Here is a 16,944-nt window from a genome sequence, read left to right on the forward strand (position 1 = left end):
GCCGGCCTATAAGGTTGCAGCAATTTAAAGAACAAGTCTCCAGAGTCTCTTAAGGTTCCCCACAACTGAAATGCACTCTGAATGAATAATTAAGGCAGAAATATTCTTAAATTCATATTACCTTACTTAAGACATTTCAAATGTGCAGCATATGCATAACATTGAAATGCATAAACAAGTTAACCTCCACCAACTCCAGGTTACCCCATCCTCTAATGACTGTCTTGATGTCTCCTCGTGTTCCTGTTTGATTCGTATCTTTCCTAATGAGCCCATATGTTCAGATGTGAGATTTATTTAAATGTGGTATTTTGTCATAGTTAACATCAACAGCCTGCGGCATGTTGCACATAGACTTTGATTCGCTTTGCTACCAACTCATTCCATAAAAGTTTAATCTACAGTAGAGGCACTTTATGTGCACGTGTTGCATGTTTACAATTGAAAAAAAAGCTTTTAAATAATCATAGTAATGCTACATTGCAATCATTGTGTGCGATGCTCTTTGCAGCTAGTGATTAGACTGGGTGGGGTGGTTGAAATTATAATACTAATGCCAAAGGTCTTAAATATTAATCATGATGCAAATGTGTGGCAAATGGGCTATATGCTAAAATCTGAGCAATCTGTGCAATGAACAACGCTACACAGTTGCATTACAATAGACAAAACTCATATCTAAGGCATGTGTAGCTTGGAATCGTTTGTCTGATCAACAGAAATGTGTGAAATAAAATACAAGTTGGCTACTATGTGTGATTGAGATGCACATGGAAGATAAAGTGGTAAAGTGGTTCCATATCACAAGAAGATGTCAGAAGTAAGAATTATGGCAATTTGTTTGACATGAAAGTCGTTATACTTTTACATTTGCCAGTGGAGCCTGTCAGTCATTATGCATGCTAATGTGTACGAATGCAAATGACAGTTTGCTGTCTATCTAGAAAATATCAGTCTGAACACTAAAGCAAAGAATTATGGGACAATTTTAATAATTTAACAGCTCTAAGCTTCATGCTTTGTTTATGTTATATACATACTAGCACCTGTAAAGTCCCTCTGCAGTCATTGGTTACCCCTATAAACTCATCTCTGTCCCATTAAAATAATTTCTTGCTGCCTTAAATGTAACTCTACATTTGTCACAGATTTTAGAGTTGGACCTAAGCAGAGAGCCACACTACCAAGGCGGAGTGGAATGGAAATGACTTTTATTGCTAGAGGATGGATAGTGGAGAGGAGTGAGAGAAGTCTGAATACGGGGAAAGGGTGAAGCAGGATGAGTCCAGGTTGGGGGGTTCCGGGGCCGGGGATCGGCGGTCGCCGCGGGTTCCGGGGGGGAACCAGAGTGTGGCGATGATGGTGGTTGGATCCCTGGCAGCCAGAGGCAGGCAAAGGACGGAGAGTCGGAGGGGAGGCAGACGCAGGGGGTGTGGAGAGACATCAGACACTGACGATCCGGGGGGCCGTGGTGGTGAATGGGCCAGGTGGCGGCTGACATCTTGCGGTCTCGTGGGAGACGCCGGGGTGGGGTGCCGGATGGATAGAGGAGCCAGAGGTGGGTCGGAGCCGGTGAATGGCTGGAGAATTCGGGAAGGGAGCTGAGAGGGGAATCCAGGAGGGGAACGAGCCGATCAGGGGATCCAGGAGAAACAGCTCGGTGCCGAATGAGTTCCAAGGGAGAATCAGGGAGGCAGAGCAGGTGAGAACCCGGACAGCTGGATCAAGGCAAGGCAGAAGACATGAAACACTAGAAACGTCAAACTTTTCAAAGAATCTCTGAGTGGCTAGAGAGCGACTAACTGTTAGGTTGAGTTCAACAATCTGGCAGGATGTGGAAGGTTCAGCCGGTCTTTATTGCAGCAGGTGTAATCATGACGATGAGTTGCAGCTGTCCGGGTCCCATGGTGAGGCTAATCACCTGAGTGGCGGCAGCTGTGAGGCCACCCTCCACTCAGGTGAAGCGCTGAGGAGAGAGAGCAGAGAGAGAGAGGAAGAGGAGAGCAAGAGAGGGAGAGAAAAAAGGAGGGAGATAGATAGGATGGGGTATTTGGGATGCCAGGCAGGAAGGGGTGAGGAGAGGGCCCTGACAACATTGTTGTTCCCTCTAGAAAATCCACTCTACACACCCGTTTGCTTTTTGCTGCAGCTCAGACAGACCAGCTCACCTTTGACTCTGATGAAAAACTGTAAAACTGCTCTATGCTACAAAATTACAGTTTGTAATATTGCAGTAGTAGTATTCAAACTGGAAATTGACTTTGTTCTTTACATTTGTTTCATCAAAGATTGTCATCAGTGAACTGTAATTTTAATGTGAAAATGCTCAGTCATGCCATTGACTGCTTATTACACTCATGATATTGCTTCTATCATATAAAAACACCATACGGAAATATTAATAAAATGAAGGGCTCTAACTTACAACAGACTCAGACAAACACTGACCCAACATCATCATGGAGAACAATGTTTCTTTGTTATATGAGAAAACACCAATCAAGTGCTGCATCTTGACCCAGAAATGAAGATAAACCAAAGTCCTGAAGGTATTTTGGCAAACACTTATTCAAACACCTTAAGCATCTTATCATGGCCTTTGATTCTCAACAGAAACAAACAACATATTTTTGTCGTCTGTTAGTGTTTTGCTATTTTGAGTTGTAGAGTGCATTAGCTTTGAACAGATATTACAGAAAGTTTCTCTGTGTCCCGATTTGATGGTGGCGTGTGCAGATGGCGTTGCTCCAGAACAGCCGAGGATCCTGAGAGCTGAAATGGGATTGAAGCGATTGCACAAACAGATCAGACAGGTTTAGCCAGATGATATCCTGTACCCCTGCAACCCAGCAGTCAGCCATCTTGTTGTTAGCCAATTAATGGCTCATTACCAGTTTAGCTCGAGCTGCACCACCTCGGGTTACAAGGCCACCAAACCTGCACTTCACCCGCTGGCTCAAATCTGATTAGTTTCACCTAATTGGCACAGATCAGATGTTTTTTTGGCTTTTAAGTAAGAAGGATCCAGTTTCATGGGAAGAGAAAGAGATGACACTGATGACTGGTAAACAGTGATCGTCTTACAGGTTTTGAGAATTAAAACAAATATTCTTTGTTAGTTTTTTTTAAGTCTGTGTCTCTAGCTCATTATAGCTCATCTGCTGATGTGTTATCTTTATATCGGGAATGACTGGAAAGTCAATGTAGTGCCAGTGTACAGAACTGAGATCATTTTAGTGTGCATGAATGTGGCGATTGTGTTTTGTAGATAGAAAAGCTGCAGAATCTGTGAATCAATCCGTTTGTCTTTTTATGTTTTGTGTACAAAAATAATGCAAGCAGCCTTGCCTAGTTGTACGTTTTTACAGAATTGTATGCACACGTCTGCACAAATTCAGGTTAATGTATTTATTGTGTATTTCTAAGGACAATTGGGACTCTCTTCACGCCATGATCAGTTGGTTGTTGCATCTCTCTGCTCATGTAAAATGTTTGTTGTTCTTGCCAAATATGGGCCCATTAATAGTTCATGAATTAGAAAAAGGCAAATTGTGAGCAAAACAGCAGCATCCCACCGAACAATCATGTGTACATTTATTTAATATTCTTAGTGCTCTCAGCACAAGCCTCTCGGCCTGTGCATTGTCGAGTGAAGCCGTGACAGCTAAGATGAATCTGGCTCACTTAAAAAACCATCACTGAGCACTGTAGACAAAACAACTTTTTGGTTGTACAATGTAGGTAACTGTAAGTTGTTGTTTTTTTTAGCTCCTTCAGGCTGCTATGGCTTTATGTTGACTTTGTGATAATGCAACTGTGTTGAACAGAATAGAAGTGATGGCAAATTTTGCATATTACCTCTGATCTAGGTTTTCTTAAGGCTAATGCTGTATTTCATTCTGCATGAAAAATATTCCCATGAGAATTTACGCCAGGCCTGAAGTGGACAAGATGAACATGAGACACACTAACTCGGAGCTAATCAATGTGTTAGTGTTTAAATGTGAGATAGAGAATGGCTTTGTCCAGAGGCCTTTCACATGGTAAGTGAGGCTAATCTCTTAGTACTACTATGGCCAAACTAACCGTTTCTAAAGGCAGACAGTGGGCTTTTGAAAGCAATTGAAAGCTGGGTGGTGTGATAGGATAAATTTTCTGGCAAGTGTTGAAATTCAGCTGCTCTTTTATTCGCATTGCACACACAAATATCTTTATCTTTCTCAATCAAAAATACACATTCCCCCTACTTCTTTCAAACACAGTCTTTCTCTCTCACACACACACAGTCAGCACATGGGCCAGGTGGTGTGGTTAGTGCCAGAGCTTGCTCTCTGCTCTCCTGAGTGCAATCGGTAACCTGAGCTGCCTGTTTGAATAACTCAGTTATCCCAAAAGCTTCCTCACTGCAGCGACATCATGGAACAGTGCCCAAAACACACTTTCTCTAAGCTCCTAATATTCTCTGACTGCATGATGAATATTGAAATGCAGCTTTGAAAGTCACTTTTGCTGTCTTGAGGTTGTATTTCATAAGAGAAGAGTAAGAATTAAAAGTTGCTTGGATAGCCTTACGGGCGCAGCTTGTATCGAAAATCTGTCATCGAAGTGTCACTCAGTGTAAGTTAATCTGTGCAAATGTGTCAGCTGATGGGATACGACAGGAAGGCCCCGGGCCTCCTTATTTAATTAGGAGCCCGCCTTGTTTTGTGGAACTCACAACCAAACCTGTCTCCCATCATCTCCAGGGCATTTTCTAATTTGAACAGCATTCACTGTAAATTTAGCTGAGATATTTTCTGCCATAGATGGAACCTGCAGGTGTCCAATGTCCTGCACCACATCAGGTCTGCAGTAAAGTGTAGCTGTCAAGGCTAAACTATTAATGTCACTCAGTTGGCCTGCAACTATTTGGCATCACCCTTTGCCCCATCGCCAACACTGTTGGGTCTCCAAACAGTCCTGCCCAGGTTCTTCCTTTATTTTTCTTTTTTTGTATGTCTTTTGCTTGCTTTAACTCTGAATGAGAGAAGTGCTTTAAAAATGATCCTGATGATGATAATGATTGTGACAATGATGATTTAGTAGTTTCATGATTATTAATTGTTGCATAGTTAGTCAAGAAGCACAATCTGTTTTAGGTAAATTTTTGTATGTTTTTACTTTTATTAGTTTGCAATAACTTTGAATATGTTCTTGTTACCAAATTTTGTCAAAAATAATTTATCGATCACTTCTGAGAGTATGAGTGTGATATATGCAATGCCTTGTCGTAGCATCAGTTTTCTGACTTTGTATTTGATAATGCCTAAAATATGATGATTTCATTATGATACAGTGATGAAAAGTACTCGTATATTTATTTTCATTTTTATCTTATTTCAACAGTCTATTTACTGGATATTCATATTCAGACACAGTATGCTGTTAGCTCTTTACAGCACGACTGAGAGAGTGACTGCTGGAAACATAAAGTAAAGCAATAAAAAAATTCGGTCATTTAAATCTTGTAAGCATATATTAACTTCCAGAACCTCAAAACTTGACAGTTGAAAGGCATGCCATCTTTTTAAAAAGACACAGCTTTTTAGAGAATTGTTGAATTTTCAACTTTCCAACAGTACTAGGACTAATCATCTGTGACATTTTCCATTAGAAAACTTCTAGGTTTAATATTGTGATATGTTATCTAAATCAAGTTAACCTACATGTCTCATTTAAAAATTTGTCAAAACCAAAATGTGTGCTTTAGTCAGATTCGATGTATAATGAAATGCTTCTGCACTTCTTTTCTCAACTGTGAAACCATTCAACTTTTCAGCTGAACTGGGATGTACTGCAGGCTGTGTGTATACAGAGACGATAGGAGACAAGAATGGAAACAAATTAAACATGTAAATAGTAAAATATGTATAATATGTAGAGCCACTGCTTCCCCCTAGTTTTAATAATTGATGTGGGTCATTGGCGAAAATATTGTGTTTTTCAGTTATTGTAAAATAATTAACGAAAAGAATGAGGGATTGACCATTATAGGTTTTTTTTGGGGAAGATACCAATGCCAATTATTGGTAATCAAGAAAGGCTGATAACCACTATTTGGAACCAATATACCATAAATGTAATGTTTCAACAACATGTGAGAGCAGGGAACCTATTATTCAAATCCAGACTTATTTATTAATAAGGGTGACTATAACTGAATATGTGAAATAGAAACTGGAGTGATTGAATTAGGACACTGTCCTCTGTCTATGTGGGATTGACTGAGACCGATCAGTTTGTCTCCTGCAGTTACGTCTGCTCTTCTTCTCTATTTTCTTAATTTTTCACTTTTTTTCAGACTGTTTCAAGTTAATCTGTGATGGCGTTCTAACTTAGCCGCTAGCCATTAGCACAGAGCATCTTAATAGCATAGCACTATCGAACATCTAATTTCCTGGTTTGTGCGCTTATGTTTCTTGTTCAGGTTTTGGGCTCTCTGCTTGAGAGGCATTGCTGACACCACAGAGTGATACAGACAAAGAGAGGTGGCAGCACATTTCGTTTATCAACAATTGTTCAATACAAATACAGATACCTTTCATCCATTATCTATACACGGCTCAATCCTCTGTAGGGTCAAAGGGGGATGGAGCCTAAAGCAGGTTTCACCCTGGACAGGCTGAGATTTGGGCCGAGATTTGAACCAAGAATCTTTAAGCTGTGAGGTGACAGTGCTAACCACAGCAGCACCGTGTCACCCTCATAGCTCTTAACGTTATAAGGTGAAACCTTATGAATTTTAAACAGACAACAGAGAACTCAATAATCCAATACCTCTATTGGATTCCCTATGAGCAAGCAGTTGGCATTGGTGAGAAGCAACAAAAAAAAACCTCACAAAACTCTTTAATGGGGAGGAATAAAAAAAATCGAACTCAAACAGAACCAGGCTCAGGGAAGGTGGCCATCTGCCTCCACCAGTTGGGGTGTGAGTGGGGATGAGAGGAAAGAGGGATAGCAGAACGGTGTCATTCTCCTGTCTATAGTGGTAAAATCACCAACCTACATTGTTCCTTCAAACTGAGTGAATCTTCTTAATGGGTTGAGTTTTACAGGTATAAACAAATTCCCCGCGAAAAAAAAATGCTGATTTTGCTCCTTCAAACAGCAAGTAAAATATGCAAATAACTAACCACTGACCACCGCCCAATAATACTACATCCATCCATTGTCTGTACACTGCTTAATCCTCATTAGGGGTCTATCCCAGCTGACTCAGGTCAAAAGTACACCCTGGACAGGTCGTCAGTTTATCCATAGAGACAAACAATCACACTCACATTCACACCTACGGACAATTTAGAATCACCAATTAACCTCAGCATGTTTTTGGACTGTGGGAGGAAGCTGGAGTACCTGGAGAAAACCCACGGATGCATAGGGAGAACATGTAAACTCTGTGCAGAAAAATCCCAGGCCAGGGCGTGAACCGGGGATCTTCTAGTATCAAGGCAACAGTGCTAACCACTGATTTACTATGCAACCCAGAATAATACAGATAATTTGAAAAATACCAAATATCAGCATTAAACTGTGATTTTTATAAATATAATTTCTGGGATTATAACGTTATTACAATGCAAAAAGGACATTTTAGCTCTCTGTACCTCTAGCAATGGTTGTGCTATTTCCATAGAAGTGCAAGACTCAATATTGCAGTTAAAAAATGAGCTCACAGTGAGTAAAAACATGTTACAGGAGAAAAAGACGCATAAGGGGTTGATGAAGGGTTAATAAAAAATCTATTAAATTAAATAGAGTGCAAATAGAGTGTGGAAAGTGAGACTACTTACAATGTAATGTAAAGGTGTGCACAGCGGTTGCATTAACAGGCTGTGGAAGCCCTCTGTAGGCCGGCGGCGGTACTGCAGCGGCGGGGCGCCTCCTCCTCTGGAGCCGGAGCTGCATTCCTCTCCTCTCCGCTTCATTCACACGCAGGGAGCCGCCGGAGAGAGAGCACCGCCACTCCGTGACCAGCGTGGAAATGTCCCCAAGTTTTGGAATTTAAAAAACCATGGCGAGGATATCAAGCCTGCGGATCACTTGAATCTGTAAGTACCGAGAAAACTCCGGAGGGTTTCTTTTTTCTCTTGTGTGGAATTCGCAGGGTTTTTTGGGTGGAAATATTGAGGTTACATTTTCTCTCTCTCTCTCTCTTTCTTGTATTGGCTCCGTATCGTGAGTTTTGGTTGTATTTACCCCCTCTTCGCACGTCTCCTCCGCTTTTCTGGTTCCTCCACGAGTTCAAGCTCCCACTAAAACCCCTCCGTGGGTTAGAAAAAGGCGTGAAGGGGACGATAGTGTCCACTTCTTGCTGCTGCTGTGCGGAGGCTTGTTTCCGTGCGCCCCGGTGTGACCACCAGTCGGATTGATTCAGGCACAAACTGTTAAACTGCGGATATTTTTGGGCGCCGAGCGACGCGCTAGCTGAGCCAACTTAATTAATTTCACTTAAAATTCACTTAAATGTAAGCTTTTGGCTCTTGAAAGTGAGGAAATAATGCTTTTTAAGTGCGTATCGTCGGTTTCGGTGCGGTGTGAGGTGAGTTTGTGGCTGCTTGGAGAGCGGCGGCTGCGGTAAAAATGAGACTTTTTTTAGGGGGAGTCTGGTGCTTAAACCACCGGGACTTCTGCTCAGTGACACGGACTGAGCTCGCTGCTGTATCCGGCTGCTCCATTGCATTGCCTCCGAGGAGGAATGCCACCACCAGTGTACATAATTACAGGTATTCATGGAGCTGACACTCACTGTCGCCTGGATAAATAGTCCGGGGAGGTTGCACAGTTCAAACATTTGCTCTGTGTCAAATTTAACTGTACCCCCTGCATCTTTTTTTTTTTTTTTTTTTTTTTTTTGGAATTTTAAATATAAAATGGACCTCAGGGAGGAGTTGTGTTCCTCCAGGGGACTGCTTGCTTCAAAATCGATCCCCCCATTAGCTTTGAAATAATTAGAAATTGTGTCTGTGTGCCGTGAAAAGAGCGTTAATCTGCTAACGAATGAGAGGCCAATTTGTAAGCTTTGTTATTCGACAGCAATTGAATTCCCCTTTTGAGCAGGGATGGAGTGGTGAGGGCTGTCTGTGGGTGTGTTGAGTGCGCATTGGTTGTCAGCTATTGAAAATGCTCTCATTGCTCTATCGGATTCTCCTCACTTGCAAATAAAAAAATAAAAATAAAATCCCAGTTAACCAAATTAGTCTGCCCGCCCCGACCCCCGCATGCCACGTGAATTAATGTGGAGCCCGTTTTAAAGCATGTTATTCATAAATCATATTAGATGAGCAAGGGCTCAGACATGATTTTAACCTTTTTCTTTTGGAGAAAATGAGGAGGGAGTGGGGCCAGACTGGAGCCCATCGACCAAAATCACTGCAATGTTCCTTAAATATTGATGCAGGATTCTAACAGTGTGTCTGCTGCACAATTGAATGCAGTTTTATATAAACCTAGAGGCAGTGATTGGTGTGACTGATGTGACAATTCTTTATGATAAGTGACATGACCCAGTTTTGCCTCGGTTCAGTCAAGCAACAGCTCCTTATTGACAGTTCAATGCAATGACCAGCATTCACATGTAAATGATGTGGGATTTGAACCGTGACATGAGTGTTTGTTTAAGAGGTGGTGCCGGACAGGGCTTTAAATCATTCAACCACAGGCAGAGTGACATCTCACCAGCCACACAACAGAAGTGTACCTAACTTGTTTAATCAAAACAAGCATTATTTGCATGAATGTGGGACTGACAGCGAGGAGTGGCCGTAATGTAACCAAACATAACTGTGACTCTCATTGTGGGAGAAAGAGCTGGCACCGAAAATGTATCCAGCACAGTCTGTAAATGACAAAATGTGCTGTGTTTTTCCTCAAGTGACGATTGAGGTGACAGTAGGATCATAGTGACGCGTATACATGTTTAGACATGCCCAAACCACCACACTACTCTGACCTGAATCTGGTACAAGTGAAAACAATCTACCCGACACATTCTCACCTAAAATGCTTTCAGAAAGTTCCCACCTTCCCACCATACAGCTGAAGCCTTTCAAAAATCATTTTTGTTTTGCAAAACTGTGACCTTGTATGGCATTTTTACATGAAAGCTGGCAACCCAGCCAGAAAATTACAAGCAATTTGCCTCAATCTTCCCTAATTATGATAGAGATCTGCCCCACAATAGACCGGCAGTGTCATGAATTTTCAAAGTCTGCGCTGTCCAGTTTGCCTGCTGCTGTGAAGGGTAAATCTGTGATGTCCAAACTTTGGAATTCGAGCTGACATGTGCACTTTGCACCCCTCTGGTCCTGCCATTGTGCAGGTCTCCCCACGTCGCATTCCTCCGGACCTTTCAGTGAGCAGCATATTTAACGTCTAATTAGATTGGAGATGGATGACAAAGCAGAGGGGCTGTGCTGAAGTGAGAACTGAATCACATCTTGGCACACTGTAAGTCCGGCCTTAAATATTTGGTTTTAGAGTGTGTGTTGATTACGGGTTTTAGAATGAAAGTAGAGGATTTGAATTAAATTCCTGCAGCACACACGGGACTCTCTCTGTTGGAGTGAAAAACTACTTCACTGGCTCAAGGAAATTGTTTATGTATGTTGAAAGGACTTTGAGTGCATAACTGTATTCTTCAGGGTCCACTGTTCTGTAATTCATGGGTTTCATGCGGCGGTCTGCGTTCACTCTCAGGGTCTGCAGTGTCTCTGTGTGTGCTGCTAGACTGCAAAATCCAGCCCTGTTTCCAGTGTCCCTCACTGTTTGACATTTTAAACCAGTGTGACAACCTCATCTTTAGGCATTTCCTCTTCTCGCCTTCCCTCTCTGCCTCCGCTCCTCTGCCATTCTTCCTGCCTCCAGACTCACACTGCCACTCAAGCTTTCTCTCCTCGTCTTCCTGCCTCACGCTTCTCTTCTCTCTCACCGCTGTCTGTACACCTCAGTCCTTCCATGCTGCCTCTCTCTCTTTCTTTTTTCTACGTCTGTACATCTCCCCATTCTCCCTCTCTTTCTCTCTCTCTAGGTGCATGGAGGCTCCTTCAATGTTCTTCTAGAGATGAGACCATGCACATCTCCCTCTTCCATCCTCTTCCACTCCCCATCCACCCTAAAATCTCCCCATTTGTCCCTTTAATGACCAGTTCTCCACTGGGTTTCTGCTGGGATGGCTCCTCTTCACAGTTTGCCATTGCCTGCCCGTTGCTCCTTCTTGGCTCGGTGCTAAATGAAGAAGCATTTACTACAACTGAAAGAGGATCCCCTCTCAAACTGATGCGGTGGTTATGTCAGAGAGTGTCGGGTGCGCTGCAGCTCCAACTCTTTCTCCCATGTGTGATTGAGGGCTTTCTTGGCTCGGTGGTGCTGTAATGCAATATCTGTTTTCATATCGTAGCCGGTGGAGATGGCGTGTTTTTATTACATAAGTTTTCATTTGTGTCAGTCTTGCTAAAGAGGTTAGCAGGAGTGGCATGTTGTTGGCTCTCTGCTATAAGTGTGCTTCGTTCGCTCTGGGTTTTGCTCTTTTTTTCCCAAACACCTCGGTTTTTCTTTCCTCTGTTTTGATCCTTCCCTCCTTTCTTGCTTCTGTCACGTCCTGTCCTGCGTCTCCGTGGTGTCATCTCTCCATCTCGATCTGAGCCTTACCCCATCCTGTCTCTTTCTCACTCTCTTTTAGTACTTTACTTGGTCTCTCTGGGGTTTGTGTGATGCCCTGAGGCGAGGAGCCACACAGCAGCAGCAGCAGCAGCAGCAGCAGCAATATTAAAACACACTAAAGAGGGACCAGCAGCAGGGCTCTATCCGAAGGCCCTGTTATACACACACATCCACACACCCACAGCTCTCATGGTGCTAACACCTATCCAACCGACAAGCCTTAATATGAAATAAACTCACTCGCCAATACCTGGCGGGCCTGTCTTGACTGACTGCTCAAATAGGAATGACCTCCATTTGGCCCAAATAAGAAGCTGGGATTGAGAGTCGGTAGGTGGTGTTGAACCGCGAAGTGCTGGTGCATTACGAATCACATCGAGAGGTGAGTTTGCAGGTGAACCAGCAGCATAAACCCTCATCAGTGCCAATCAGAAGCAAATTTAAAAGGTAGACTGAGCTATCTGCAAGCTTCATCACGTTTTTAAAGAAAGGAGAGTGCGCTCAGGGCTGACAGCTTTATTTTGGTCGCTGGAAACTAGCTGAATTGGAGAGAATGCATAAAAAAGTGAGTGCCAGTGCGGAAAATGTGAAATGAAAGCTCAGTCTGTACTGTTTGATACCTTGACCTCCTTTAAAAAGATTTGTTGTTGCATTCCTCGCTTCAGATGTAGCCAAATAAATATGACCACTGTGGTGGCAGAGCAGAAATGTCCTCAGCCAGAAAATGGCTTTTTTCTTTCTTTGAGGAAAGCAGCCTTAGTTTCTCTGTCTCTGTCGTGCTCATCCAAGTGAACTGTCTGTTATGTATAATTAATTTTCTCCTCTCTCCCAGTTTATTTTTATCGCCTACTTTTAACCGTTTTTTTTTTTTCAAAGGACCCCTCCCCCGCTTCTGTCCTCTACAGTGCCTGCTGAAAGTGACAGCTGCTCGGGTACGGGGGATGCTTTTTGAAGCAGGCACTAAAAAGGCCACTCACTCAAGACGAGTTGGAATAGAAAAATCTCGGCCGTTCTGACACTATCAAAAACATGCCTGCTAATCTGGCTGCAAATTGAAAATAAGCTCCACTGTAGTCTGTGCTGCCGGTTGGGGAACAGAATTTACATGGTCCCCTTTTGTTCAAAGGGTTGTTGATTGGTTTGGTTGAAATGCAAAGCAGAGTGACAAGATTGACTTTAAGTAGGGCACCAAGAAACTGTCTTGTTCACCGTTTTGCAGGCACTTTCTCTTATTGAGGCGAGCACTGCATTAAATTTATTTTCTTATAAAGTCAAATTGACGATCTCTCATTTAATTTGTAGATTGCACTGTCATCCAAACCAAAGGAACATTGTTATTGGTTGTATTTGACCCTCAGCCCCCAGCACGTCAGTGCTTAGATTGAGTTACAGTCCTCATAAAGTTTCTGGTTGAACGTCCAAAGATACAGTATTAACCCGGGTTCCACTTCTGACCCAGTGGCCTTGGGCAGAAAACCCTCCGCCCCTGCAGCTCATGGGCACAACCTCAGCATATGAGGTTTCCTCCCTGGCATGCTAATGCTCTTGTCAGCATTCTGTCCATCTCCCTTCAGACTCTGACTCAGACAGGCAGCTTGGGTCCCCGATTTGTGCGGTCATAAAAAATGCCTTCTCTTGTTGCTATTCCTTGTGTGAAGAGGAGCCCGGGTCTGTTATCGATCAGGAAGTCACGGCTCTTTCCTGTAACATTAGACAACGCCTATACTTGTTATCTGTGTTGCTCTCTAATTTTATTGCTAAGGTGTGCAGCTCCTAGGGTAGGTCACACTTAATATTTCTGTTATCTGGGTTATTGATTCCTGCATAGTGTTCGTTCTTTTTTCTTGATTAATTTCTGTTGAGTGAGTCTTCCAGAATCTTGCTTACAATTACCTACTGTTACTGCACAATGATGTCAACTCAGTCTAGGTGCTTCCTCTCCAACTATAAGTTAGAATTGAGTGATGGTGAAGCTGTCACAGATTACTTCCGAAATCAACCTACCTTCAAGTCATTTGCAGCTGTTTGATGATACACTGTAGTTATGGCTCATTATTTCCCTTTTTTTGCGCAAAAAAATTAAAAGGTAATTTGGACAAGTACTTTTTTACTGACTTGGTACTTTACCACCAGCTCTTTTGTGGTTTCTCTCCAGCTTTCTGTCTCTTTGCAGTCTTAGGGCTGTGGTTCTCCTTAGAGCATGCCATATTCTAATTTTATACTGCAACAATCTAAGCAACTTTTGTGTGGAGACATAAATTCATGTGGGGTAAAAATCATCTTGAACCAATTGCCGTGTCTACAAAGTCTCTAATCTGGTGAAAAATGATCGCAACTGTGAATGATGAGTCCTAACTTTGGCGTGCCATGAGAAGTATGAGTTAGATTAATCATAAATGTATTGATAAGAAGTTATCACAATACAATATTTATTTCACTGCTTTGTCATTATGATGCAGAAGATATTGGGATGTGTTTGGGAGTTTCACACATACCCACTGTCTTTCCTTTTGGCAGAGAACTAATTTCACTGGTTCAGTGGAAAAAAAAATATTTAAATGGATTGTATGCAGACCAGCCTGTCAGTATCATTGGCAGAAATTGTGTGTTGCTGATGCTGAGATAGTCTCAGTTTAGATGAGGAAGCCTACTGGTTGTTTACTGTGCTCACTAGAGTCTGTCTGCCTCTTCAGGCATGTTTGGCTTGTTAATGAGAACCACTGTGTGAGAGAGGAGGCAGCGCGCTGTGGGTGTGTGCCTGTGCATGTATTTGCATTGAGATAAGCAGTGCATCGTCAGTGTGCATTTGTTGATGTGCACACTGTATACAGGGTGCTATCTGAGCAGTGTGGGGACTCCTCATGTTTAATGTAAGGTGCCACTCTGCTGTGGTGGATGAAGCCGGGAAGAGTTTATATAGGCACATAGCCATTTATTGCTGTGATTAATGTTAATGGTGCAGCAACTCATAATTGCTCACTTCTTTTTCATTCTTCTCAGTATCTCCCACGTCTTCATTCCTGTCTTGCAATACTCGCCCTCCCCTTTCTTGCATACACACACCCTCCTGGTTTCTGTTCTGTTTACCAAGGGGAATCTTCAATAATTCAGATGGTCTGTACTCCCCAGCCTTGTAAATAAGACTAATAGAAGGCGGGTTTTTGAAGAGAGTCACTTGCCCAGGGAAAGCATGTCTGTGGGCTAGCCTATAAATCAGCTAGCTGCCTGTCTGGCTCCTTTACTGCGGTTGTGTTGTGGACTAGCCAGCAGTAACCTCCATGTTACCGGAAGGAAGGGCGACTCCATCCAGGGAGGTCAGGAGTTTGTTGCCGTTACTCTTGAAGCAGTTGTGGGCATTGAGTGTGTGCAAATCTGTGTCGGACACAGGTGAGATCTCTCTCTCCCTCCCTCCTCATTTAGTTGCAGTTTGGCTTGCGTTTGTGTGGCACACATATGGACCCACGTGTTATGGCCCATAAACCACACACCCTTGATGTCAGCACCTGCATGTGTGTTTACCAGATGGAGATAAGTGCTCATTTATTCATTTTGTTTATCACTCATTTTTTCCCCCGAGTTCTTGGCACTCGTTAGATGTCGGCTGGTGCTGCTGGCTAGTTTGGTAAGTGTGCACATATGTGTGTGTGTGTGTGCTTGGTGGGACCTGATGGAGTCAGACACTTCACAGAAAACCAGTCAATAAGGGGGGAAAACATTTTGGTGTTTCAAGTAACAGAATGAGCAGTTAGCCTTCTTAAATCCTCTGCGCAATCCCACTTCAGCTGCAAAAAGAAGGGTAGATTTTGAGTAGCTTTAGCCCTAAATCACTTTGGAGCACTTCCCAGCTTCTCACCTCCCGTCGTTTAACTCTCAGTAGCCAGTTTTCTGTAACAGGACCAAGAGGGACCTGTCAGGTTTGAGGGCCAGCTCAAAAGTTTTCTAAGCCCTGACTAAAAGCAGTATTGGTTCATTTGAAACTTGAGCCCAGATGATAAATGATTACTGTTTGTAACAGACGTCCAAAAGAACCACAGAAATGTTATTTTGAAGAAAACTGCAACATAAATAATAGTGAAAACATGGAGTAAGTGGCCCTGTTTGCAGTAGGAATGGGGCTGCTCACTCTCCACCCTTGATCACAGTGTTATATTCTTGTCGAAGAAATTGTTTTTGCCGTGCACTTACAGTGAAGCCAAATTCAAGTTGTCAAAAAAAAGTAGTCTCCAACTCCTTTTAAAACAGCAACGATAAAGCATAGAGTATCCTAAACCCCCTCCTTCTTCTACCTCCTTTTTCTTTCCACAGCCTCTTTGTCGTCTCTCTTTTGTACTCTTCTCAAAGGGTTAAAGAGGGAGAAGTGATGAGTAGCCCGCTGAGCCTGGCCTCTATTGTATGTTGGCATTGTGCCACTGCATAGCATGTCGACCGTAGACACATGTACAAGAGACTTTTCTCTATTCACAGCGACTACAGTTACCCAGAAATACTACCCTCACCTAGAGCAAAGCAATGCAAATGCTTCTAACACTGATATTACCAGAGGTTTCTCAGTGCAAAACGACCTCATTCAAATAAGGGTTAAAAGTTTTTTATTTTTATTGCATATCATTGCTTAACTTTTGGCCTTTTCACTCCCTGTGGCCTGATAAGCTTGGAGCAGCTTTTTAACATTGCACAACCTTAGCCAAAAGTTTAGGGATGCTCCAGCATGATCCTGTTTTTCTTCTTCTCCCTCAGTGGAAACATGTGCTCGAGGACTATAAAAGCCGTTTCCCTCCCTTTCCTTACGTAGCTTGTTAAGGGGAAAACCACTCGACAACATGTTGTGCAGAACATTGGTAACTGCTCAGACTAATTCTTTTAGCAGACCTGGGTTACCTCCACACAACAACGGCGCAAATCCTGGGGGTGCTTTTAAGTCGTCTCTCCCTCCTCGACCCCCTGCAGAGAAAAGGCAAGCAGAGCAGGGGGGCTCTGGGAATAAGTGCTCCAGGACAGACAATGGCGGACCGCCGGGAAAGGGAGTGGGGTGTAGGTTGTAGCCTGAAATAGAAGGAGAACAGGAGGAGGACTTCAAACTGGAAGGAGGGGTGGAGTAGGGGAGGTCAAAGGTTAGACTGATCCCAACTTTAAAGGTGGAGAGGGGCCTTGGAGGTTTTATTGCCCGGGCTCTCTTGTTGCTTTTTGCCAAGCTTGGGGTGAACCTCTGAGGTGCTACTGCATCATTTGGGAGGGGGTTTA

At 43.0% G+C, this 16,944-nt stretch overlaps 1 protein-coding gene across 4 annotated transcripts in view; it reads left to right on the forward strand.

The window, feature by feature from the left end:
- Positions 1 to 7,950: 7,950 nt before the first annotated feature.
- Positions 7,951 to 16,944, forward strand: part of LOC110955286 (plexin-A1) — a 213,017-nt gene continuing 204,023 nt past the window's right edge. For all 4 annotated transcript variants that reach the window (XM_022200219.2, XM_022200236.2, XM_022200228.2 and 1 more), the window contains exon 1: positions 7,951 to 8,093. The gene's annotated coding sequence lies outside the window, so the exon portion shown is untranslated. The remainder of the gene's footprint in view (positions 8,094 to 16,944) is intronic.

The sequence above is a fragment of the Acanthochromis polyacanthus genome, chromosome 5, assembly GCF_021347895.1.
Source record: "Acanthochromis polyacanthus isolate Apoly-LR-REF ecotype Palm Island chromosome 5, KAUST_Apoly_ChrSc, whole genome shotgun sequence".
Classification (NCBI taxonomy): domain Eukaryota; kingdom Metazoa; phylum Chordata; class Actinopteri; family Pomacentridae; genus Acanthochromis; species Acanthochromis polyacanthus.